Source organism: Apteryx rowi, unplaced genomic scaffold (genome assembly GCF_003343035.1).
Source record: "Apteryx rowi isolate R43461 unplaced genomic scaffold, aptRow1 scaffold_270, whole genome shotgun sequence".
Lineage (NCBI taxonomy): Eukaryota > Metazoa > Chordata > Aves > Apterygiformes > Apterygidae > Apteryx > Apteryx rowi.
The window spans coordinates 535,483-561,564 of NW_020449086.1; the positions used below are offsets into that span (position 1 = coordinate 535,483).

General features: G+C 39.5%; 1 protein-coding gene across 1 annotated transcript in view; it reads right to left on the bottom strand.

Annotated features, from left to right (window-relative positions):
- MAPK10 (mitogen-activated protein kinase 10) overlaps positions 1-26,082 on the bottom strand; it is a 188,080-nt gene that overhangs the window by 140,276 nt on the left and 21,722 nt on the right. The gene's annotated exons all lie outside the window — the stretch shown is intronic.

A 26,082-nucleotide genomic window follows, 5' to 3' on the forward strand; every position in this document is an offset into this window, starting at 1 on the left:
TTTCTTGCACTATGTGCTAATGTGCTTCCTTTCACATATTATTTGTTGGATTTTGTGTTTCTATTAAAGCTAATTTCATAGCAAATTTTCTCCATTATTATACAGCTGTCAGAGGCTGCATTTTTAGCATTTTACCACTCTTTTTATGTGCTTCAATGAACTATACAGGGAGTTCTGGTATTATGTAGTGTTTTTTGGTCATGCTCATGTGACAGCAAACACAAAAAAAATTTATGGAAAATGCCTCTATAATCCTTGGAAGAAAAGTACTTTCTCTTTACTAACTACTGCATGCTTGTGCAGTACTGCATACTTGGTGTTTCACATACAGGTGTATGAATCCATTACCTTTCCTCTGAAAAAAGTTGTTTTTCTCTTAATTCTGCTTGGAGATCATGTGTTCTGTTTCCTCTTGGGCTGCAGCTTTTCCTAGCCTCTTAGCTCTCTTCAGAGCATCTAATGTCTGATTATTCTAGGTTGCTGTAGCGCAGAAGAGTGAGGAATATCCATTCAAACTACAACTAAAGGCATTTGGGGGTTTTCTTTCTCTTTTTTTCATCATTCTTTCCCTTTCTACAACAGGTATTTTGATTCTTTAGACAAGACATGGAACATTAAACAGAAGAGTTTAACTGAAATGACCCTCTTACTTCAGCCCAATGCTTTAGTCATCTAAGAGGCAAAGCCTAAAGCCAGCTTTGACAATGTGTGCACACACGTCCTGGCCTTGGGATATGCGTGCTGGATGCATCTTTCTTTGTATAGAGATGAGACCCAGGGCATGCCCTCTACCCATGGGCTTGGGCTTCCTTTAAGTCCCCAAGCTCAGATGATTAAGGGCCATGAGTGAAGGCTACACCACAGAAAGCACTGTCAGCATGTGGTCAGAGGGTGTAACCTCAAGGCAGGTCTGCTGGGTACACCACAGAGGGCTCCTGCCCAAAAGCTGAGAGCTCCCGAGAGCATCTGATCCCAAGACCAAGAGAGTTCTGAAGAACTGACAGGTTGTCACCAAATCATAAAAAGGAGGGCATAAACTAGACATTCTGTATTTGCCCTTTTTTGTGATCCTAATTTTAATGCAGAGTTCTGAAAATCTGGTCTATATATTACCATCCTATATATAAACATTCCTAAGAATCTACTTAATGTTTAGCTCTTCATGAAACTACTCCAGCTATGATTTTAAGTTCCCACAATATCAATTCTCCAAAATTACTTCTGAAATGTATCTCTTCGCAATCTGAAATTCTTCTAATTCTGAAATTGCTCCAGCTCTGTTTTAATGTCTCCTTTAACTCTGCTCTAGAATATTGCAGCAAATTAAGTAGCACAATTTCTTATCTACTACCTTCCCTGTAAAATTTGAATGCAGATACTTCAGTGCTACAACCCTACAGTTCCTGTTTGGGCTTTATTTTTAGACTCTATCTCCTCTCCTCTATGATTAAAAACCTCCCGCAACAATCACACTCAACAAGCACAATTTTTTTCACTGGGTTTTAATACATTTTTTTGCCCATTGGTGAGCTCCACTGAGATGCTGGGTCATGCAGAATAAGGTAAGAACATAAAGCAAGGTCACTCTTATAGCCAATATTGTACCTCTCCAAGCATTCTCTAAAAACACATATACATACACACACACATACACACACACTTTTTTACTCTTTTACTTGTAAGAAAAAATTTTCAAAACAGTCCTCTGTTGACAACATAATTTTAACTTCTAGATTTTGTAAATAATAAATTTTGGAGCCTCTCTGAGCATTCTCTGAGAAGAGCTGATGAGGAGCCTATCAATCGCAAGCACTGGGAAGCCATCTTTATACTGTCAGATACTCAACCTTAGAAATTTAGGCCTTACCCTCTGGGGTGCAAGAAGGGAACATCTTCAATGATCTTAGCAATGTCATGCCAACTTATAGACCGGCATTTAATTTTCTAAATTCTGACAAGCATGTGCTTGGGTTTTCTTAAGTAAAAACTTCTGACTTACTGTGTTAATTTATGCCAGACTTGTGCCTTGCCTTTCCTGCTTTACACTTTTTCTTTTTTTTCTTATTTATTACTTACTTTTATTGTCCCTTAATACTTTGTGGAATAAGGTAACAAGTAAGATAACCTAGTTTGTAATATTACAGCCTTTGGCTAGGAGACTTGATTGTGTTTTCTAAAGTGTTTTTCTGCACTCAGATGGGTTCTTGACTTGTTAAATAGTTGTACTCTGCTTTGGTGCTATGAGGAAGAGAAAAAAGGCAATATATTTAGAAAAACTGAACTGCCTTCAAAAGGGCACTATTTGTTGCAATCCCCAATGACAACAGACCGTACTCCTCATAAGAAAGAAAAGGCTCTAGGTGTAGCAATCAAGTGTGGGGGGGAAAATATATATATATATACACAGAGACAAATAACAAAATCTTCTAACACAGTTCCACTTCATCTTCCAGTGCAATTACATAAACATCTTCTCACAGGGTCAAAAACCACTGGTAAATGTTAGAAAGCTACAACTTAATGACACCAAAGTTTAGAATATACAGCTCCACATTCTGCACCATAACCACAGTTAAAGGCACATCGAAACATTAGTGCAATCCAGTACTTCCATCCTGTCCAGCACTTGCAGACAGGAAGAGGGGGATATGTTTTTCTATAAAAATGAAAAAGAAACAAACTGAAGCTCCTCATTGCAAAAGTAAAAGAAGAAAACAGTTTCCTCCTTACACAGAGCAAACTCTTCCCCATTCTTTTTCCCCTCCTCAAGGAGTTTGCAAAGGAATAAACAACCATTATTGCTTATACCTTTGCGGTGATCAGCTTATTTACTACATGATAGTGAAGTGTCTTATTTTGTATTTTGTACCCTTGAATTTGAGCCATACTAAGAAAAAACTTTCTCAACAGTGTGGTATTACTAATAAACATACATGAAAAAAGGAGGAGATCACATAGATACCATTCACTGTTACCTTGAATCTGATGTATGAAACTACTGCAGAACTGGATGGCTTTGTGCTATCACACACAGAAGTGCAAAGAACGATGACTCCAGTCATACATTTTTTTGCCATGAACCGTGAAATGCCTTAGCAGATATAAAGATAAGGATTTTCCTGCAATTATTCTTTTTCAGCGAATAGGTAGAGCTATCACACCCACCTGCCCAGCACAGAAATTGCAAAGTCCACCTCCACACAGCAGTTTCACCTGCCAAACCACAGGGAAGACTGACAGTGCTCCTGTGGCTGTCATTCCTTGAAGTTCTGCCAGAGGAAGGCGCTCTCCGGCCGACCAGTCCCTAAAGGATGGTTTCAGTCAGCACCTGCCTTGGCTACTACTGCAGCGCAGCAGTAGGAGCAAAGGTAGTAGGTCGTAACATCCACAGTAGGGGGTCAGCAATGCCTTTAACACATCTCTCCAACACCAGCAGGGAGGAAGTCATGGCTCTTCCCCAAGAGTTCCTACTGACCTGACCATTTTTGCTGTTTGAGGTCTTTCCTCCTAGGTCCCCTCTGGTGGAAGTTGGTGCAGATCAGATGAATTTAGCCCCACTTGCTCTAAACTGATTTTATGTGGAAAAAAAAAATCACAGACATCTCTAACAGAAGCTGCCTTTATGCATGTTTACAAGAGCCAGAGCATGGCACCTTAAAGGATGCCCTCCTGCAAGTGCGTCCTCTGTTACTGCACTTTGCATAACAAAAAGAAGGCAGGGTCTAGCCTGGGAGGGGAGCAAGGAGCTGCTGACATTACCTGGGGCACTCCTAATTCCATCTAGATGATAACTCCAGGTAATTAAAAGATGCACATAAAAATCAACCAACTTCCTTTCGTCAGCCTGGTTGCCGCTGCAGCTCTTCTGGAAAACACAAAACCTCCAGTCCATTACAGATTTCTTCCTGTTTCTTAAATGGACACAGTTGTTGTTTGATAATTATTATTACGAATTTCATTTGATCCAGCAGCTCAAGAAGTGGAAGACCTTTTGGACAAGGTGAGTGTTYGGCTGGAGAGGGAAAAAAATACCAACAGCAGTTTCTTTAAAAAAGGCAATTGCTTCCCCCTTTAAATGCACCAGCAGTAGAAAATGAGGTATAAAGAAAATTAATTCCTACTGAAACTGTATGGTATTAACTGCTCCTTGTAGTAAGAGAAATCAGAATTCAGCATACCAAAGAAAATGGTACACATTTCCAGTGAAATCAGAAATCAAATAATGAACATTTACACTGCACAGTGTTTGTACTGTTTGCTACAATTACTCTCACAAAGAAATATGACAGACCACTTGACCTTCAAAGATACCTTTCCTTTCTCTCTTCACAGTGAAGATACTCTATACTCTGCACTCTAACCTTCAGGCAAAAACTCTCTGCCAAAGGACAAACTTCAGATAAATATCAAATATTAATATACCTAACAAAATTCTTTGTATGCTTATGCTTGATGTACTTTCCTGGACTTCAGTGGAAGTTACTTCATAAACAGTTAAGAACAAAGGTCTGTATATGTTCAGTGTGCACCTTGCAATTTATTTATGATTCCTATTTTTGAATGAAGACTTTATTTCATGTCACCTTTAAAGAATTTTTGGTATGTGCCACAGCACATAGATTTTAACTAAGAAGTCTGTTTCAATAATTTCAAGGCCAATAAAAACGTAGCAGAGAAAAAGTTGTCAGGACTGACTCTTCCTATCCATCCCGCTCCAAGGAGATTCAGTATACCCAAATCACAGGCTTTTTTTCCAGGAGTTCATTTTTATGACGCTGCACTATTTTTTATCAGCAATCTAGCAAGACAGACAATGTCCATGTCAGGCTGGGTGCCCTGTATCTTTGTTGTTTAAGTTTATATTTGTCTCCCATTTTTCCTACCATAAACCCTAGAGCAAACAAACAATATTCACAAGCCTGCAGTTGTCACCAAAGGATTATCTGTCAAAAGCAGTGAAAGTACAAATCTGTACAAGGAGGGGAAAAAAAAAAAGGAACCTGACTCCTTTCGATGAACTATTCTGTCCCTCAGCTTCCAGAAACAATCTGTGCACTGRATTGAGAGATGTTCTTAACAGAAGTTTAAGAAGAGAGTGTATCTTCACAATCAGAGAAAATTCTCTAACCAGCAGATTTAAAAGTCCTTAGGCAAAGAAATTCTCACCGATTTTAATGTGACCATTCCAAGCAAGAAACGATGACTGGTGCCAGGAAAGTGGACTCTTTTCTGCTCCCTGCCTTATGCTACCCAAAACACTTAGAAAAACCCACAGACATTGCCAATATTTTGCAAGCCACAGCTCCCAACCAAAATCATTTAAAACTGAAAGCACAAAGGGAAGCCAACCAGAAATTATTTAATGATATGGAATTACATCTTCAATCATCTCCTTTCTCTGGGATGCTCAGCAAGTCAAGCCTTCTTTGTGTCTGCTTTCTGGAGTAAGAGTTCACTGGAGCAGAAATTCCCTTTTTATTTGTGTCTTGTGCTGCACACATAATGTTGCTGGTGTTTTGCAAATAAAATACTGCAGCAGAACATTAACTCTAAGAAGCTGATCGTAAAAGTAACTTCAGAAACCTAAAACTTTGTTTCTAGAACACAGCTGCACTTGGGATGTTTTTTAGTGCCAAAATACTTAAACTGATAAAAAGGAACCTTGTGTGGGTTTACTTAAATAAAAAAGAAAGTGATTATATAATCACATTTCAGTTTCCAAACTAGAATTTGCTGTATCAGTGAAAGTAACTTTGGATTTTAACCAAACAACGGGGGAGGAAAACATAAGGCAGTACTTCTTTACCTCTACTGGTTTAAGGGAAACAACACAGCTAGCTTAGACAAGCTCTTTCTTATCAATCTTTTCAGTGTTTGGGAATGTTAGGACAGTTAAAGGCTAGTAGATGCACTCATCCACTCTTTTAAAATACTACATACAACTAGTAGAAATGCATTAGTTTTGTATCTTTCAGTGTCAACATCTAGGTCATCCATTTGCCTCAATTATTTAAAAAAAAAAAAAGCAATCTAATTAGGACAAAAATTAAAGGAGAAAATCAACCACCTTTCTCTGCACGCAGTCATTCACACTAGAAAACCAATGCTTTCTGCTACTCTGCCAAAACAATATATAGTCCCAGATGGCATTCATGAGATGATTATTCTTTTAGGTTCCTTAGGTGAAAAAAGAACATTTGTTATGAAAAATATTATTAGAAAGCAAGAAATTTTAGTATATAATGCCACCAATAATATGACTGCAAGTTAATGGAGGTGAGGATAGTAAAGAGGGATAATTCCCTTGAAGGGCAGGATGCCAAACACCCTGTTTTACACAGACTTACCAGTTCCAAAAGAGAGTTGGACAACTTTCTGCATGATATATTGTTTTAAATGAACTCTACTAGGTGTCATAAACTGTTAGTTAATAATGGAACTGGCCTGAAGGCCACATAACAAATGTAACCTTCAAAAGTGGCAGCTGAAATAGTCTAAATGCACATTAAACCAACTGAAATGGTCATAATTGAGTAACCCCTTCGTGCTGAGCTCCATTTGACACAGAACAAATGACTACTTCAAGCCTCAGGACATGCTCTTAAGCACGGATGTTTTGGCTTCCTCTTCCTACAAGATGGTTATTAGCCATCAGTCAAAACATTTAATAAACCATGGTGTAGGGAATGGACTGTGAACTACAGATACCGTTGTACCGGAAACCAGAGCAAGTTTGTAAGACACAAATACTTTCCTGTATTTGTACACCATAACCCTGTCTACAAAAGTCCACTATGAGCTTATCAGTGCCCTATACCAATGATGTAGGAAGGCGGCTTGTTTAACTCCTTACTCAGATACATTATTGTAGCATGATTACAGGACAGGCAACAACGAAGACAGAACTTTCCACAGCAGTAGAGCATCCTGATCTGTTGAGCAATAATATCTGTAAAAAGGGAAAACAAAAGGAGGGATGGAGGGGGAAGGCCATTATCTTGCAGTGTATTGCAGCTGAAACTCTATATGATGATCCTGACACAAATATGTGAACACATCCTGAGAACATGTCAAATGCCCGAAACGTAAAATGAGAAACGCACAAAAACAGGGCCTACCTTCATAAAAGCTTTCTTTGCCATTGTTCAATTTGTTTACATATAAATTGGGTTTAAGTACGAAAAATGAAAGGGCAACACATTTCCCTTTCCTCAAACTATCGCCCATCTTTGAATCATCTTTGAATGAGTCTTGGTGTTTGCTTTAAAGAATTAATGGGCCTGACTTCATTCAAGAGTTCGTCCTGTAGCTGAGCCTCCTCGTGTGACATTTTCCCTAGATTCTATAAGAATCAAGACCTTTATAAGCGTGGGCACATACACCTTCTTGATGACTTTTCTCCTTACACAGAAAAATGGAAAGTTTGTCAACCTGTCTCCTAGATCTACATTATGATATCTGATCATGTCCTTAATGGTCCTATCTTTATTCCAATAAGGTTATGCTACTTTACAAGAACTGCTGGTTCTTTCTGTTTAACTGAATTCCAAAAACAAGCATTCATATTCAAATAACAGGGAGTCATAATAATGTTACAGAAGTGACTTTTTGCAAGGGTTAAAGTGCAAGGATCCTTTCAGTGAATCAAAAAATAAATTGTTTCTTTGTTAGCAAGAATAGAAATGGACTGTTTTCCAATTTATTGGAAGGCATGCAAAGGATACAGTTTATTTTCAGAAATACCCTGTGAAAACAACACTTTCATTATTTCAACAGTTATCTTAAGATGCCAATTGCTACAATTTTTTTAAAAAAAGGTCTTTGTACAAGGAAATTGTATTCATTGCCTTAAACAAAAACAAGAATTTGTCCTACTGCTATGTCACTTTATCACTGTTCTTCCTTTCCTGCTTCCCAATATTTTGTCACCTTATTTGGCATAAGGAAATCTCCACTAGTCCAAAATATGAAATCTTACTGAATGGCAGTCATTATTTTAATCACTGACTTAAGTTCATACAAGAGGAGCTTGGGTATCCCACATATCAGCAATAGCTGATCGAGTAAGATTTTAAGGGTGTTAAATTCARGCCTGGCCTTCACCATAGGCAAAGTAGGCTGCTACTCACAATAGCGCAGTTTTGGGCACAGCACATGCCCATGAGCCCTCTACCTAATGCACTTGTGCCCAGCCCCTAAAGACCTCAATGAAGGGTTAGTGTAAACAGTTCGGGGCTACTGGAGAAGCTATTTCTGTAGTCCATGCTCTCTACCTTTCCCCAGCACTCCATCAGCAGGAAGAACAGTGAACCTGGCTTTCCGGAGCTCTTCAAAGAATGACAGAATGGTTGTGGTTGGAAGGGACCTCTGGAGATAGTCTAGTCCAACCCCCCCCTGCTCAAGCAGCATCACCTACAGCACCTTGCACAGGATCACGTCCAGGTGGGTTTTGAATAGCTCCAGAGAAGGAGACTCCACAACCTCTCTGGGCAACTTGTTCCAGTGCTCTGTCACCCTCACAGGAAAGAAGCTTTTCCTCATATTCAGATGGAAYTCCCTGTGTTTCAGTTGGTGCCCATTGCCTCTCATCCTGTTCCTGGGCACCACTGAAAAGAGTCTGGCTCCATCCTCTTGACACCCTCCCTTCACATACTTGTACACATTGAGAAGATCCCCCCTCAGCCTTCTCTTCTCCAGCCTAAACAGGMCCAGCTCTCTCAGYCTTTCCTCATAAGAGAGATGCTCCAGTCCCCTCATCATCTTCGTAGCCCTTCGCTGGACTTGCTCCAGTAGTGCCACATCCCTCTTGGACTGGGGAGCCCAGAACTGGAYRCAGTACTCCAGATGKGGCCTCACCAGGGCTGAGGAGAGGGGGAGGATCACCTCCCTCCACCTGCTGGCAACACTCTTCCTCATGCACCCCACGATACCATTGGCCTTCTTGGCCACAAGGGCACATTGCTGCCTCATGCTTAACTTGGTGTCCACCARSACTCCCAGGTCCTKCTCCRCAGAGCTGCTTTCCAGCAGGTCAGCCCCCAACCTGTACTGGTGCMKGGGGTTATTCCTCCCCAGGTGCAGGACYCTRCACTTCCCTCTGTTGAACTTCAGGAGGTTCCTCTCTGCCCACCTCTCCAGCCTCTCCAGGTCTCTCTGAATGGCAGCAAAGCCCTCTGGTGTATCAGCCACTCCTCCCAGTTTGGTATCGTCAGCAAACTTGCTGAGGGTGCACTCTGTCCCTTCATCCAGGTCATTGATGAATAAACTGAACAAGACTGGACCCAGGACTGACCCCTGGGGGACACCGCTAGCTACAGGCCTCCAATTAGACTTTGCACCGCTGAGCACAACCCTCTGAGCTCTGCCATTCAGCCAGTTCTCAATCCACCTCACTGTCCACTCATCTAGCCCACACTTCCTGAGCTTGTCTATGAGGATGTTATGGGAGACAGTGTCAAAAGCCTTGCTGAAGTCAAGGTAGACAACATCCACTGCTCTYCCCTCCAGCCAGCCCATTCCATCCTAAAAGGCTATCAAGTTGGTTAAGCATGATTTCTGCTTTGTGAGTTCTTGTCCCATCCCTCATCACTTCAGTGGCAAAACTCAAGTTATGTTCATCTTGGTAAGACATCTTCAGCTAGCTTGGTCTGACTCTTTTTAGTGACTGAAGTTTGAGACATTCTTTAGAGCTCCTTTCAAATACGTTAACCAGGGGAAGATGTCTTGTGTCCTCTTAGGCCAAGTCCCATGTAGGACAGGCAGAACACACTCTTACAGGGCGAAGCTAGCACCTATAGTTTCTCTGTAAAGTTTGTAAGTTAATTTGATATCATCTTTTCTGATGCTCAGACTTGCACTCACTAAAATTAATACAAAACTTCCATTTACCTTTAACAGTCCAAGGCAACTATCCCCTAGAGTATGAATGGAAACCTTTCAGAGGAAAAAAGTTCAACCCCTGATCACTCACTGAAATTTTCTGATGTTTTCCAGAAAGAGAGAACATATCTAGAGTAACGTAATCCTTATGAGACATGACAATATAATTATTACCAAAGTACTGCAAATATTAAAAATTCAGCAAAATTCAGGCTTCCTGAGAGTATAGTTACACCCTTGCACTACTACATCAAGAAATTCCATCCTCCTCTTTCATAGTAAGAAACTATCCGAGATGCCTGTTGTGTGCTATTACTGCCTATAATGTAATAACCACAAAAGACAACATATTYCCTACTCCAAAGATCCTTTTCTTAGTCTATGTGGTCCTTATTCAGCAATATAATTTAATCCATGTCTAACTTCAAAGATAACAGTCATTACATTGATTTCCATGACATTTCTTACACGCTCAGGGACTTCGCTTATACGCACTAATCAAGGACAGCAGTACACTAAAAATAGTGCAACAGCTTGCATTCCGGATGTGAAATTACTCACTTTGAATGGAGATTTAAATCTATGATTAACTAGTTAAAGTGTAACGGGAGAAAGCATATTAACTGAGTAACTGAATCGCACAGATTGAGGTTTGATTTCACATGTGCAGCAAAATAAGGTTCTGCTATTTTGCCCAAGTGAATATCCAGAGCAACTTCACTGAAAACAGTTACTTTGTGTGAGAAAATTACAGGCACAGCATATCCCAGCTAGTAAAGTCTTATTCTGGCACCTCATAAATCTTACATGGAAAGCTGTGGATTATTTGCAGTAATGATGTCTCCATGACCACCTTGTTTATTTACAAATTGCTTTTCCTATCAGGAGTGATTTCTCAGCATCCAGTGAAAACTTTTTTCCTCCTTTAGCTTCAGGCCACTACTTCTTGCCCTAGAATCAACAGAAGCATTTGCAAAAGCAAATGGGGAACAAACATTCCTGGCTGGTCTTGTTTCATTATTTTCCTGTTTGTTTTCTGTACAATAGAGAGCATTACTTTGTTGGTACAACACAGAAAGCCTCATTTGGAAGGGCCGTAGGCGACCACAGTTCTGGCTGTCTGTAAAATATCATCAGCTGTTCTGAGGAAAAAAAACATATGAATAATATTCATATCTAGTAGCATGTTCCATATTTGAAAGTTATCCAGAATAAATCAACTTATCTCTATGAAAACATATAACCAGTTAATTGCCAGAAAGCTTTTATTAGAATACCTATGTTCTTCTCCCTTCCCACTGCTGCTAACAGTAAAATGTCTATTCTCGGTTCCAAATGCAAAACCATGATCCAGGGAATTTGGGAATTGTACATGTGGGTCACTTTAAAGTGCTATTTTAAATATTTATACACTACAGCAAACTGATTCTGAATCAAAGCCATTGACGATTAAAGTAGACATGAATCCGTATATTTAACTAGTCTGTGGTATCTCTGTATTGCTAGGATGGCATTATGTGAGCAGAGCATAGCCTTAATCTGCATAAAGAAAGACAAAGCCATTGCAAACATGGGAAAATCTCTAAATAAAAGGACAGCTTATAGATGAATGGGCATATTAAAATCTGAAGTAAATTAATCCCAATTTATCACAGTAAACTGCCCCACAAATTCAGCTGTGTTAAACAAAAAAAGAAAAGCACTGATACTGAAATAAGCTGAACTTAACAAAGACCCTAAGACAGTACACGTTTCAACTTCCTATGAAATGGGTACTATCCTGCAAGATAATATTCCCAGAGCATTAGCTAAGGTACAAACAAGCTGCATCCAGAACTGAAAAAGGGAAGTTAATGATTATTTTTCACAACAGGAACATAATAATAAGCAGCAGGAGAATCAGGTAGATATAAAACATAATATTGGACGCTGAATGATGTTAAGGACTTTGAAAAACAATGGCATTTGTAATCACTTCTTATATGTGAAATGCACACTATGACAAAGAGCTTCTATAAACAGATGCATTTTCAGAATTCATATTAGTGAAAACAATGTGTGATAGGACAAACTGTATGAAATACATTTGACCCAACCAGTAACTTTTTAAACACAAATCAATGTGTTCCAATACAAAATGACCAAACAATCCAGGTGAGACGTCTGCCTGCACATGCAATGGAAAAGCTCAAGGTATCTGGGAGCACAAAACATTGTACATAAAAAATGTCTCAACAAGGCTGTTTTGTCCAGCAAATGAGGCTGGAAATATCAAGCATAATCCACGATAACTATGTAGGTATTCAGAACAGTCATATAAAATACTCAGAATAAAACCCAAGAAGCCATACCCTACCTGCAAGAGTAAGGCACGCATAGAGAAAATGGCACGACACAGCTATCTGCACGCTGAGCTGACATTCATGCCGCCTTGTACCTAAGTGGTGGACTCTTGCAGGGCCAACGCCTTTCACAACACCCTGAATTCCAGGCTACAATCCAACTGCTGTGTGATTGCCACAGCCTTCCTCATGGTTTAACAACAGATAATCACTTACAATTCACAGGCAGCTAATTTAAGTAATCCTCTTCAATCTATCAGTTCAAATATTCTATGCGAAGCCCTGAATATGTACTACAATAATTTGTGTGAACAGAAATTTAGGAGTAGCAGAACACTCAAAACTGCATGAAACTCTCCATAGGAGTATGTGCACAATCAGTTCCTCAGAAACCAAGTCCAAAGTATCCTTCATTGGGAACTCAAAATGAGAAGAACACCAGATCAGTGGAAACTTTTCAGAATGCTGCTTCGATTTCTGCTTCTCTGTTTTTAAATAAAAATAATTTTACATGTATCTCATTAAAATGCTGTGAGTATTTTAATCCTAAACACGTAAGGTCCTAAACACCTGCATGCAGCTAATATCTTTTACAAAAGATGGGAAAAAGAAAACCAATTTGACCTAAGAAACATAAGTGCTTTAACCACAGTGCGTGAAGGTAACAGAAAAAAAGGATCCTGCTCTTCTTTTTCCCCTCCCCCACTCCATAAAAAACAACCCTGTGAGCTGAAGCTGATGGAAAATAAAACTGGACTGACTTTAACTGAAACAAACTATTAAAAAAAAACAAACATAAAAATAGCCAGGGCTAATTCTTGTTTCAGTTCCTCAAACAATAATGTTGTATTATCTTAAATTTTAGCACTGTAATTAGACAGGATACACAAAGGTGTAAAAGAGATCAGAATTTGGACTATATGTCTTTCTCCCTTGACTATCACAACTGTGAAGTAGCCAGTGTTATGAAGGCAGTTTTAAAGATATGTCACATCAGAAACAGAAAAATACATAATATCCATATGAATTAAGACATGACAACAGCATAACATGTTTTGCACCCATTTATTGCTCAGTACTTCATAAAATTGCACCCTCAGAAATCTACTGTATTCTGCATACTGAAAATATGGGAAAACAATTTAAACTATAAAATATTCCACTCAGGCAACCAAATAACCCCCACTGCAACTCCTTGTAAAGACAACTGCACTTTACTGCTCTGATTCAAGCCTTCTGCACATACCCAGATCCCACCAAATAGTTTAAAAAAAAAAAAAAAAAAAAGCATCTTATATGCAGCAGGAAAAGCAGGGCCTTATTGATGCTAACACATCACTTGCATTTCCTAAATCAAGAGCACTTCTTCCTAAAGCCCATATTATATACCAATCTCTAGCACATATACCAGCTATATGTATACTACATATATGTATCCAGTTATTAACATATGTGGTGCTTTGAGCATGAAAGTGCACATAGAACTCCTCTTTTAATTTGACAACCAAAGCAACATTTCTTGCCTCCCCTCCTGTTCATCACAGTTGAACACTAACAATACTCAACTTCATTGGGAAATAGCCTGTGCTCTCCTTTCCCACAGAATATATTTTACAATAAATGACTTCTATTAAGTCATTGATCTATTAGTAGACTATAATTTTACTTCATTGCCAAGGCTGAACCTCAGAAACTCAGCAAGTAATCTAGATATACTCCCAGTATTACATTTTTTACACTGATGTTAAGCATAATCTTAATTTAAGGAGTAACAGCTGCTGTTCTGGGGTGGCTTTCTGAAGAAAAAAAAAAAAAGAAATCACAGTTAATGTTTCATATTCCAATTCTAAGCAGCAGGCGTTCAGATGAAAGTTACGGGATTTCAATTTAAAATCAGTGTTTTCCAGTGCTGGTAGTGCAACTTCTATTGCTGATCATTTTAACAGTATTGGCAAGTCTTCCCACGTCAATAACCACTTACTCTCAACATAATATGGATGAACTTTCTCAACTTAGACACTGAAACTGCTGATTAAACTTGTGGTTCTGATCTGTGAACAGGGAATAAACGGTCTGTGTAGGTTTGAGTTCAGCAGACCATTCAACACGCTCAAAGTATTCTGATCAGCAGTAGTAGGAGGTCGGTTCTGCGTCACATAGTTGCCAGAGGTTATTCATGTGCAATGAGATCACCACAGAAGTCCTCTCCACCCAGAAAGTGCAGGAGTTGCTTCAGGAAACGTGGAGAGCCTGAGTTACCTTGCATTTCATGAATCCTGCGCTGCTTAGCAAACTAACAAACAAAAAGCTCTTCTGCTAAGCAGAATATTTTCCTACACTGGCAAACAGGGGGGGTTGAGATGTGAACCTAGCATCAAATCTCAAGAGAACACATAACCCAGAATACTCTGAACTCTAATTCTGACAATTTTAATGCTTTCATGCCCTTTGCAAAAGTCTAAGGTAATTACTTTGGGCTGCTTCTATTCTGTTCTCAGAACAGTGCAATTAGTCAAAGGYAGTTATACATGCTGCTGAAATGCAGAAATGTTGCTGATGATTGAAATGACTAATAGAGAGAGGTCAAGTATCCAAATGGATTAAATATTACATTGTCACCTATGTCCCTGATTCATCTCCACTCCCAGACTCTAAATGAATTAGTCCATTAACAGGTTAGCTTCACTTACATCTTTCCTATACTGTCAATAAAATGCAGAACCCTCAAACCACAGATTCCATCCACACTTCATGCACTTTATATGAAGAAAGTGGGGCTGGGTTTAACCAGTTCTAGATAACAGCTTAACTAATATCCTGTTGGCAATTTTAGAGATGCTGGACAAGCATCAATTAATTTGTCAGATCTTTGTGAACTCGGTTCTGCTTTACAGAACTACACAGGAAAGAGCAGAGAGAAGAACCATTAACGTGAAGAAAAGTTTTACCTACTGAAAAAAACTATCGTTGCAGAAATGTCTAAAGAATAAGAGAACATGTATGACAAAAATGGTGTTGCCTATCGCAGCATTTGCCACAACATTTTTAAGCATGTGACCCAGATTCTTTAGTGACCGTAACTGGAAAAAAACACTAACTTACTTACCCACCAGAAAATGCTTCCAAAGCATGTCACCATAAATCAATTGCAAAATAAATAAAGATCTCTGCTCATTTTTTTTTAATCAGGAAAATTATAAAAACTCATTTACCAGACTATTACAATTTGGCTAAATAGCCAAGTCAAATGTAATAATTTGAATCACACACAAGTCTCGATTTGTAGCTCAGAGCAAAGGTCATGCTTGTGAAGCTACACAGGAGACCTCACTGCTTTCAGTGGAGATGTGCAGAAGTGGTTTAAACTGCTGTTCCCTCAGTTTAATAATTAAAATACTACCTCTGTGCAGACTGTAGAACAGGACACTGCCTTGAAGTAATCATCTCACTGCTATTGTTTTCCAAGGTAATACTACAGACAATAAACAGCCATCTCTTAAAAAGCAAGAGAACTTCTTTACTGTATCCCACCAGCAGCTTACCAAATGCCTTTGACAATAGCCATCACCAGCCACATGGAGGAAAGAGCAAGAAGACACTAGAATAAAACCTATTTTTTTCTCTATGGCAAGGGCCTAATTTATGCTCAGAAGCAAAAGACAACCCTTTCAAAATTCTTATCTCATACTATCTCCAATTTTTTTTTTCTTCATATTACTTATATACTCGGTTTCACTGATTCTCTGTCCCTGGGGCCAGGAAATAAACAAACATAACAGCAGGTGTTAATTACATGAAGCACAGGTGTTTCTCTAGCTATTTCATCTCTTGCTCATTACTAAACTTTGCAGAGGTAAACAATACTTACTTGTACTACGCAGAGCATAATACCAGCATCAGGCAAGAGGTCAGGCCTCACTCAGAGGCATTTCAAAATACCTGAACATTTCACCAATGACAAGAATATGAATGAGGTCTTCGCAACAAAAAAACTCTTGCAAAGAGACAGGAAAAACACATTTCTCTGTTACGTGTGCTGTCAGCTACTGCCTTGAAAAGCATGTCATTTGACAAACACCAAAAAGGGGGGAAAACGGAGGAAGAAAAGAGACATGGAAAGGTATTTTGGACTGCAGGTTTCTCATGTGCTTGCCTTTACAAAACCGAAGATAAAATCACTGGCCCACTGCTGTGGACTGTTCTGTTAGAGCCGTGTTTCTCCAACAGAGAGCCAGTACTACCTTGGGAGCTACAAAAGCAGTCAGTAGCAGCCCACTTCTCCCCGAATCAGCAGTGCTTTAATTCCAAAATTACCAGCTGCAATACTCACACAAGGGAACTGCTAACTCTCTTTAACTGCTGGGAACAGCTCCATTCTTCCAGGCCTTGAGAGGAACTGTAAACAACTGTGGTGAGGAATTAATGATACCATGGAGAACATGAACTGAGGCGGACTGGAAATGTCACAGAAAGACAGGAGACAAAAGGAATCATCCTTTCCAAGAGTCTGAAGAAAACAAGCTTGCAGGGAACCACACAATTAAGACAGGGGATGGTGTCCTCCTTTACCAGTTTGTCTCCTCCCTTAAATCCATTCCTGAACTTGCTTGCCATATTCTCTTTCCAATTCAAAGTATTCCTTCTCTCAAGCATCTTTCTTCATTCACACCTCATTTTCTCTCTCTTCTCTTCTTATTATTCAGTTTAGTCCATCTTTTATCATCTCCTCTTCTGCTTCTACCCATGTCTCCTCCTCTTCTATCTTTTCCATTGTTCTCTTTCAACAGCCAAAACTTTTTTCTGTTGCCTACAATGTCCTCTTCTCCATTTCCTCATTCTGTGCCTCTCCTCCTCACAAGATCTTACCCTTCTCACTTTTACAGTTTTAGTTTTTCTCCTATGGACACTTCTTTTCTTTCCACTTTTCCTCCTTTTTCCTTCCCATCTTTTTCTGTCTTCAGTCTCCAGTTCACAGGTTAAACGGCTTCCAGAAATGAAGCTAAGTGCAATAAACTCTGGCATAATCCTTTAGCATCAATCAGAATAGGAGGGCAGGTAATTAGGTCTGCTGGTCAAGAAAGTGAAATGGATGGAYGAAAAATTGAAGAACAATATAGCCTACAATAGTATGTTGACTATATAGATGCTGCTTCTCCATTTGTTTTATTTTGGAGATCACTAAGCCCAACTTTCTTTCTGCTGCTTTGTCTGCACATTCTTTGTCCTCAAGAGTCGTCATTTCAGTTGGGGTCGGATGAACAGGATTCTTAAAGAGGGGATATGATTCTCACCAGTTTGAGCAAGGAAGAAAGAAGAACTCCTATATTTAATAGGGCAGACAGAATTACATTTTTTCATCTAATTTTATGCAACCCTTGGGTGCCCACTGCACCTGTATACAGGCAGCCTGCACAAAGTCAGTTTTGCAACTCAAGACCTGTTTTGATGGTCCATGCCTTCAAAAGTATTTTGGGGGCTGAAAAATGATAGGAAGCAAGTGACTGATTTCCCTGTGACATGCTCTGTGGCTAAGTTTCCCCAGAGGCAGGGAATCTGAGTTTTATATCACTTGACAACTCTACTTGATTTTCCTAATACTGCTGAACATGTCAGTGAACTCCACGGGYGAATTCAGACAGAGCCTGACCAGGCAAATAAAACAAAAGGCACCCCACCAATCCCCTTCCATACATTAGCAAAACCAACAAATGGTTGTGTCACCCCAAGCTCAGTTCTTGCCTTTAAACCCTAAATAGCTCCAGCTAAATAATTTCAGGAACCCCAAGAATGGGTTATTTGCAGTCATTTCATTATGACACTGATGAAGCTATCATCTGTGTCCTTGATTCTCCAAGCTTAATAATGAAAAACAGACTCTTAAAATTTAATCCAGTGGAGCACCCAGATGCCAGAAAACATGCACCAGGCTCTGAATGCAGAAGGAACATGTGGTCTCTGGACAATGGTAGTCTTGCACCCCTTGTCCTCTCTCAGTTTTCTAAGTAAATGTATGAGGACACAACCCCCTGAGCTCAAAATATCCAAATTAACAGACCTCCGTCCTTCCAGGGCAAACGTCATTAAACTCCCTTCATACACAGCAAATCAAGAGTAACTGATCACATGCCAAGTCGGATGGAGCTGGAAATTTAACAGCCAACGGTTAAAAGCAGCCGAGATTTTTCACTCTATTTACTTAATAGAGAGCAACAGTGAGTATATTTAGTATTATTGAGCCATTCCTCACTTCACTCCCATAAGGGAGCCTGACTCTACATCTCCAATTGCCATTGAAAGAAAGCAAAACATTTCTGAACACCTTTCCATTCATAATCTTTCACCTTTGCCCTTCTAATATTTGYCTAAGATGGGTCTAAGGGATAAGGAAAAGAACAATGCAGAGACAGGGTTTCTCCTTGCTGCTAGTCTCCTACTGCTGCAGGAATGAGTGTGGTACAGTTCTGCCACTGACTCTTCAGTCCCCGAGTTCCCAGTTTAGGCAGAAGAGAGGCAAAAGCAGAACTGGGTTACATGTAAAGCTATAAAGGATAGGGGAATGGAATGGGCTGAGAGTACAGAAGGGCACTGCAGATAGGAAATATTTGGGGTAACAGAAAAGAGTACGCATTTTCCTCTTTAAATACATGTCCCCTCAGCTTATACCTGAAGAACAAAATGGAAAGGAAAAGGAGCTATTTATTATTCTTTGCCTTTCTGATCTCTTCTTTGGAAACCTTTGGTTGAAAAATTAAAATACTTAAATCTAGTAAAGAGATAGCAGAGTGAAAAGCAAAATAATTCCTATTGTTAGAAACAGCCTTTTCCTTTTTAGAGGTTTTGTTTCTTTAAGGCACAAGCAATTTCTTTGTACTAAAAGGAAAGGATCCTTCAGAACAGAAGGATCCTGATGCTATATAGCAGAAAGATGCTGTGGACTGTGGCTGGAAACAAAAACCAAGCTTCTTATTTAGCCTACTGAGAGCAATTGCTATTGACAAAAATAAATAACAAAAATAATATGAAAACAAAAATGCACAAAAGAAGTGTTAATTGAAAAACACACGCACAATATGAAGAGCATTGTCACCAGACAGAACTGCTAAGGGGTTTATCTCAAATCTTTCTAATTTGTATAATCAAAAAAGAACCCTCCCACTTACTTTCTATATCTTCCTGCAAAATTATTAAACAGTCTTTATGGAGGAGTCTTATAAAATTCAGATCCTACTGGTAACACTGCTATCCTATAGAACACAAAAAGAAAATGTGTTCTTAGTCTTAATGTAAAAGCTTTACTTACTGGCCTTCCTCAACCAGCATGGGTAGTGTTCATGAACACAACTACAAGCCGTTAACTCTCCCAGTCTCCAGTCTGGCCAGCTGAATCGACTGCTGAGCCATGCAATAGCGAGCTCTCGTATTTCTGCTCCCTCTGCCTCCCTGAAGACTTGCACACGCTGCTTCACCATCTCCGAGCAGGGGGCCTGCCTGTTCTGTGCAGCACCATGCTCACAGGCCACCATCAGGCAACTTCTGGGCAGCAAAAGCCCTTTACAGGCCTAGGCTGTCTGACTATAAGTAATGCACATGTGGTCAGAGAGGGCAAGCCTCACATCTGCTCACTCTCAGGCCAAAAAAGCAGTCTCAAAGTCTCCAACTGCATCATAGGGACTGCCTGTTTCCAGAGGATGTGATGTCTGGTGGTTCTTGACTGTGGGGAAGTAGCTCTGAAATACAAATTGCTTTGAGGATATTAAGGGAGTAAAAAAGACAGCTCTTCTAGGAACCAGAAGAAAATGCAGAGGAGCTGAACAGGAAAGAAAAACAGAAAAGAACTGGAAAAGAACGAGAAAAGAACAGGGTAAACATCTTAAAATAAATAAATAAATAAATTAAATTAAATTAAAATAGTATCAGTGTTCTCTTGAATGTTAACTGGTTATGAAACATATATACCCATATAATCCTCCTTCAGTAACTTGCACCTGACAATTGCTCATGATCCTTCTCAGACTGTCCAGTACTCCACCGAAGCAGCAATTTTTCAGAATGCTTCATCACAAAGTCTGGCCATTCATACCGGTACTTTGGCATTTTCACTATTCCATGAATACACATCACTAAAAATAACGTTATCATCAAATAACACACATTTATTCCAAAATTCCCAAGACTGTGTGTGTGTGTGTGTTCTACTTCATTTTCACAGCCTCCTAACGTGAGCTATGGAAGCACTGATGTGTCCCCACTCTATTAAGAGAGGGACTAGAACCAGCACACAAAGATCTGAATGCACAGATTGGAAGTCCTTTTCCTTTCATCAACCCATGTATTAGTATAATGCATTAGTAGCTTCCCTGACATTAAGAGGCATATCTGCGGCATAAGACATACCAAAAAAGAGGATCATCAACCACCCTATGTGATGAAAACCTAGGAACCCCGTTATCTTCTGCCAAGCTCTAAGACTTCCTCTTTCTCTCAGATTAGAAGATTTCTGTCCTTTAACTGCAGTGAAAATCTACCCAAATGTGTCCTGAGGAAGCCACTCTTTAACACAATGAATAACATGGACTTTGGAAATTAAAATTAAGCTAAGAAATGGCATTATTTTACACTACATTTTCCAATGAATTTATAAACCCACCCGCACATATGCTGGAACAGACAGACAAAAAGACATGCTAAACAGGCACATTCAATACCGCAGCAATGATAAAAGCATAACTAATAACAAGCTCAAGCGAGCTCTGTCGCTGCTCTCTGCACGCACAGCAATATCTTGCAATAAGTTCCTGTTTGCACAGTGATAGGGCTCATTCAAACCAACAGAACTTCAAAGGAAGGGAAGTAACTGAGGTAAAGAAAACAGCAGTATAAGTTATGACTCTGCTTGAGGTCTATACATACTTTTTGTGCAACTGCCTTAACGTACATCATCTCTTATCCATTCACACAGTTGCAGCTCTGTCAGGCTCCCCTGATTCCTCCTGTCACAGGTGAGCTACCCATCTGCACTTGCAAAGGTCCTTCATGACCTGTCTCCATCCCTTCTATAATTTCTCATCAAGTACAAAATCAAAGGAGTAGCCCACAGGTCAGCCCAGAATGCCAGTGTCCATTCCCCTGGCATCCTCATGCTCCCTCTCAAGTTACCTGCCACGTTTAGGAATAATAACCACTAAATGTCTGCTGAACAATTTCAGTATATTTCTTAAAACAGTAATTTTTCCTGATGCATATAAAGAAAAGGGGGAAATGACTGTAGAGCCATGGGAAGTGCCATCATTTCCAAATCTTTTTTTCTTCAAAGTGGAGGCCAGGAAGATTAGTCAGAATTTGATCCAGACCAGAAGATTTTTCCAGACTTTTGGAAATACAATTACAGGAAGTCCACAGGGGGTGTGGAAAGACCACAGCAAGTGTTCTGACAGGGCCTGCGGATAGTTACAGAAGTGCAGATGTAAAATGCTGATTCCCAACACTGTCAGCAATAATTATTACTTAGTTTTGATCTAGTAACTCATTATACACACAAGCAGTGGTGAATTTATTCTTTTGTAACAAGTACGATTATTTTGTTAAACATCGATAAGGTATAAGTTGTCTGAGCTCAAGTAAGGAAGGTTTTTGGACAAGAACAGGGGAAGAGGTACTGATTCACTATTTAATTTAGCAACTGTTGCCATGGAAACATCTTTTTTTTACTGACTGCTGATGATTAACTCATTCTTTAAATGTGATTTATACATGTTTTACATGACAGTAGAGAAGCATGTTTATAGATGAGCAAACCAAACTGTTTTTATCTCAATATTAAAATGCAGCATGTTCAATGTACTTTTCACAAAAAAACAATTTGTCAAAATAAAGTATTAATCAGGCAAATATATTGGCCTCTTGCAACATATAATCCAATTACCAGAGTGAAGCAGAAGCCCTTCTTAGATCTGTAAAAAACAGGAACAGGAAATGTACAGCAATTCCAGTTTTCTTCTTCTTATCTTCTCACGGAAAAAGGGAGAGACAGAACCAGAAAGATTGGCTTGTCCACCAGCTGTTAGTGTTATACATTTACAAATGCACAGGCCACATAAACACATATTCAGAAGCCTACTGCTGCAAGAATGTTGGCAATTTTTTTTCATAGTGGCTCTTGTGCCTAAAAAACTCATTTTAAAAAATAACATCCCTCCACAAGCTTCTATAAGCTGTATCTTTTTGCCTTGTCCTAATATTTGCCTGTCAATCAATCACACATAATTCCACACAATTTCCTATTCTGAATGACCCAGTTAAAGCAAAAGAGAGAAATGGTGGGGATAACAAACCTGTTTTTTTCTGCAACTCAGGCAATGCCATAAATTTAATCACATGTCAAGGCATTCTGACTATTCCTTGGAGTGATAAGGCCACAAAATTAGCTGTTGCTTTTTTTTTTTTTAAACCACTTCCAATGAAAGGCAGTGAATGAAGGCCACAAAACTGAAAACAGGTGGATGGTTGTGACTACGGTTGCTCCAAATGTAGTAAAAAAGGTTACTTACTGCAGAAGAGAACACCTAGCAGTCCTATGAGGAGGTCCCAGCAGCCAAAAGGAAGGGTCTGTCTCACAAAGGAGACATTAATGGTAACTTCAGCACAGAATAACTTACATTGGGCCTAGAGGCAGTGTGAACCTCTAAGAATCCAGGAAATAAGCACTGTATCATTATACTTACAGATAGCGTGTTTATATAGTGACACACAATTTGCAGTGTAACTCCTGAGTAATGGGGATAAAATGGTTGTACTGCATGGAGGGACATGCATTTGTGGGCAGCAGTATGTATGACCATCTCTTCTATCCATGTAATAGTCTAGATGCACTGTAACTTTATATTTATGACTGACTGTTGTGCTGAACACAATGGTAGAGTAAGAAAAGACTGCAGACGGAGTGTTTATTTGGCCGAGCATCAGCTAGAATAATCAAATTAAATGTTACTGTGTGAACTGTGGTGCCCGCCATTACTAAGTGTAAATAACACAAATGTTTACATTCATGATCAATATTCCCCTTGTTTGGCAACACTGAACTTTGCTATTATCTGTAAAGCTATCAAGAGGAAACCTGGCACTGGAAGACATATCAGTAGAGACAGATTTCTTTTCCTGAGGATATAAGGCTATTTAAAACTGCTTTTGAACCAATTCTGGTCAAAATTGCACCTAAGAAAATAATAGTAGATACATGACAGAYCTGAAATAAAAAGAAGAAACTCTTAGTTTGAAATTAAGCAGAACTATAGTAGAGTGACTGATAACCAAATAAAAAGTTGATGAGAATGCCTGATTTAGGATGCAAAAAGCAACATATAGTTACCAAGCCTGCTAATATTCAAAAGAACAGAAAGAGCCCATACTGACCACCCTTTGTAGCCAGCTGCACAAAAGGTTTGGGGTAAGGGAGGGAGGAACTGGCCAAGTGAAAGTAAACACAGAACAACAGGTCACACAAATAAATTGAAAAGACCCTGTAACTGGACAGAGCCACCCAGAACCTGGTCCATATTTGAAGTAGCAGCAAAAATTCAGAAAATTAAATCAACTGTCCTTCCATACAAAAAGCCACAGATCTTCCCAAATGATAGCACTACAAAATGCTTGCTGAACTGAGATGAGATCAAGCTATTCTTGTGTATAAGGTATCACACATTAAATTAATTTCACAGTACAGTGGTTTCCAAACTGTGATTTAAAAGGGCAAACAGCCACAAGCCATCTGTGGATTGCCCTGGTCCTCACACTGACAGAGGCACACTCTCAGCAGGCGGAAAATCTTTGCATGGAAATCCCTAAACTTCAGACACATTCCCCTTATGTGTTGCAAGCTATTAACCAGGCTTCTTGGGTACAATTCTGTGTGTTAGGTCTCATTTCTGAACCACAGGGTACAGCGAAAAAAACTGTTAGCGGAGTGGAAGACTAGCATACAACAGTATGAAAGGAATATATCTGTGTTTCGAGTTTGGTATTTCAGCTAAAATTTTTCTAGCATCCTGTATCTCAAAAGGGTAACAAAAGTATCTAAAAACCACCCAATCATTGTGTTTGCAACATATGGAGATCATGGAAGAGTCACTGGTGAAATCTTCCACCAGAGACAGCAATCAGGAATAAGTCCACTCTTCAGTTCTTTGTCACTGATGTATCTTTAATGCTGACTGAATAGAAGTATACAGTTTAAGCTAAAATGCATTATAAGTTTGCTATAAATGAAGATGCCCAGGACCAAAGAAGAGCTGATTACACAATCCCCAGAAATCTTCATGAAGTAGAAGAGTTTCAGAGCAACCCCAACAAATATATCAGTCTCTTAGTCACCACTGTCATATGTGGCTGCAAAAATATGTCCTTTGCAGGGACAGAGAGATGTACCCATAGAGCTGGTAAAAGGAGGGGCTCACAGCTGAAGCAAACGCCTACTTTATGGGCTGACAGCTTGGCAAAACCTGAAAAGAGAAATAACAGGCATAGGATCCATATAGATTTCAGAGATCTTAACAAGGCTATCCTGAGACAGCATTCTGCATTTCCCATGCCAGACGGCCGTTCAGTGCAGACAAATTGCTGAAAACACACTTCATAATCTAGATAAGAGAGAGAGAGATTAGCAAATCAGATCAGATAATCAACTGAACGGAGTACTCGCAATATACCTGAAAGCAAAAAAGAAAAGAAAAAGAAAAAAAGAAAAGAAGATTTTCAATCAGGTAAGAGGTAAGATACAAGTATGATCCAGATTGCGATAAAAGAAGTCAAATGCATGGGACACCTACTCTTAACCAGTGGAGTCCAGCCAGATGACAGTAAAGACGAAGCCACTGCTACATATGAAATTGCAAAGGGCATTTCAGAAGATCCAGCTGCAGTCACACAATATGCAAGATGAAGCCTTTTTTGACTGCCGAGGCAACTGCTACATGGCAATAGCGTAGCAACCGACACGAGCAGGAGAAATACTCTTGACAGGAGAGCCAAGTCACCATCTACAGTCAAGACTATGTCTACATGTAATGACCATTCATGCCCAGCTCTGTAGTGACAGCAAACTGAGACATCTGCAGAATATCAGGACAACCTTAACAGGAGGCACCTAACTCTGTCCTATGACAGTGACATACATAGCAAACATTTATATTTAAAGAATCACACGAGCAGCAACTGACATCTGCACCAGCAATTGAAACTGCCACCACCATCTTCAGAGAATCACTCTACATAAGAACTGCCAGAAAACAAATTAACAAGGGGAAATTGGTTGCTCGTTCTGGCTTGACACTAAGACATGCATGACAACTTCATTCAGACACTGCATGAAGAAACAGACTCAGAGAGTAGTAAAGATCGAGCTCTGACCAGTTAAGTGTTAATAATATCCGACCCACACGGATGAGGATTAATCAGGGAGTTGTCAGGACCATTATAATAATGGCTGCTTGAAATGCTGTTCAGTGGGAGGGAGTCTAAAAATGAAGATTCTGTCACTTAGCAGCATACTGTAGTGCTCTCTTTAAAATTAATCATGAATAATCATTAGAGAGCTTCTGGTTGGAGGGAGGGAGTATTTCACATGACCCAGATCCTGGCCGTAAGTCTACGCAGATGGGATTATAGTTGTCTGGTATCTAATAATGAGAGCTCTGTTTCAGACTTACGCCTTTTATCTCACTCTTGTTCTCAGATATTGGGAAGAAATGACAGTTAGACAGTTCAGCGACTTTAGCCGGCAAACATGCTGATATTGCTAAGGTTGAGGAAAGTTATGATGTAAATACAACTGTGCATGTGGGAGGTTGTCAAAGATGTACACTGGAGA